We start from the raw sequence: 1,566 nt of genomic DNA, 5'->3' as shown, positions 1-1,566 counted from the left end.
CAGGCACTACGCACTACAAAGGCACTGCTGGGATTTGAATCCACGACCTCCTGTTTACTAAACAGGCACTTTAACCAACTGAGCCGCAGCACCTTCTGCTGCAAAGTCTCCATGGGAGGTCATCAGATCAAGGAATAGGCCATGCTATTGAGAGGATGAAAGTGTTTGTTTGAGAAAAGAGTTTTGGTGGTCAGATAGACTTGTACGTTGGCCAAGTGAGCTTAGCAAAATGACTAAGGCAGTGACTCTGTTGGGACTTGAACCCACAACTTTTGAATGGCCACATTTTGAAATTTAGAAGTCCAATGCGCTATCCATTGCGCCACAGAGCCCACATTGTGTGCATTGTTGTGTGTGGGATAGGAAAATGTAAAATCCAAGGCCTGGGTCCAATAAAGGGCCCAAGCCTGGTTGTGCACAGTCCTTCCCTCAACTGACCACTAAGAACCCACCCAAGAGCGGGAAACGGACACAAACACAGCTCTTAGTAAAATAAAATAAAATAAAATAAATACATCCCAAAGGGGGTATTATTGTAAGGGTACCCCAGGTTAGGTTTAGGAGCTGATGTGGGTATTGCTCTAAGGGTAATTAAGGTTAGGTTTAGGGGCTAGTGTGGATATTACTGTAAGGGTAATTAAGGTTAGGGTTAGGGGTTGGTGTGGATGTGGTTGTAGAAAATAGAAATATATGATCATTAGGGTTAGGATATAGGGATGAAAACCACCACGCTCGTGCCGGATCGGTAGGGTTAGGATATAGGTTAGGGTTAGGGTTAGGGTTAGGATATAGGGATGAGTTAGGGTTAGGTTAGGGTTAGGGTTAGGATATAGGGATGAAAACCACCATGCTCATGCCGGATTGCCATAACTTTTGCCAGGAAGGTGATAGAGTTAGGGTTAGGGTTTAGGGTTAGGGTTAGGTTAGGTTAGGATATAGGGATGAAAACCACCATGCTCATGCCGGATTGCCATAACTTTTGCCCGGAAGTTGATAGAGGAATGAAAGCAAGCCCTACCCCCCCATTTTCGAGGGTGCTCTTTCCAGTGGTGCTACTGCCAAGTCTCTATGAGGTCAGCAAGTGCCTCAACCCGATTGGCCCTCCTGCAAAGTGCCATTTACATTTTAGAGACTCAGTGGCCACAACACACTACAAAGGTACTGCTGGGATTTGAACCCAGGAACTCCTGTTTACTAGGCAGGCACTTTAACCAACTGAGCCACAGCACCTTCTGCTGCAAAGTGTCCATGGGAGGTCATCAGATCAATGAACAGGACATGCTATTGTGAGCATGAAAGTGTTTGTTTGAGAAAAAAGTTCTGGTGGTCAGATAGACTTGTTCGACAGCCAAGTGTGCTTAGCAAATTGACTAAGACAGTGACTCTGTTGGGACTTGAACCCACAACCTTTGAATGGCCACATTTTGAAATTTAGAAGCCCAATGCGCTATCCATTGCGCCACAGTGCCCACATTGTGTGCATTGTTGTGTGTGGGATAGGAAAATGTAAAATCCAAGGCCTGGGTCCAATAAAGGGCCCAGGCCGGGTTGTGCACAGTCCTTCCC

The 1,566-nt window shown here is 46.1% G+C and overlaps 1 non-coding gene across 1 annotated transcript; it reads right to left on the bottom strand.

Moving 5' to 3' along the window:
* Positions 1–1,156: 1,156 nt before the first annotated feature.
* On the bottom strand, positions 1,157–1,230 carry trnat-agu (transfer RNA threonine (anticodon AGU)). The gene has a single exon. It is a non-coding gene; the product is annotated as a tRNA-Thr (tRNA).
* Positions 1,231–1,566: the final 336 nt, after the last annotated feature.

This window comes from Myxocyprinus asiaticus, unplaced genomic scaffold (genome assembly GCF_019703515.2).
Source record: "Myxocyprinus asiaticus isolate MX2 ecotype Aquarium Trade unplaced genomic scaffold, UBuf_Myxa_2 HiC_scaffold_67, whole genome shotgun sequence".
NCBI classification, from domain to species: Eukaryota; Metazoa; Chordata; class Actinopteri; order Cypriniformes; family Catostomidae; genus Myxocyprinus; species Myxocyprinus asiaticus.
This window is presented reverse-complemented; position numbering and strand designations above follow the sequence as displayed.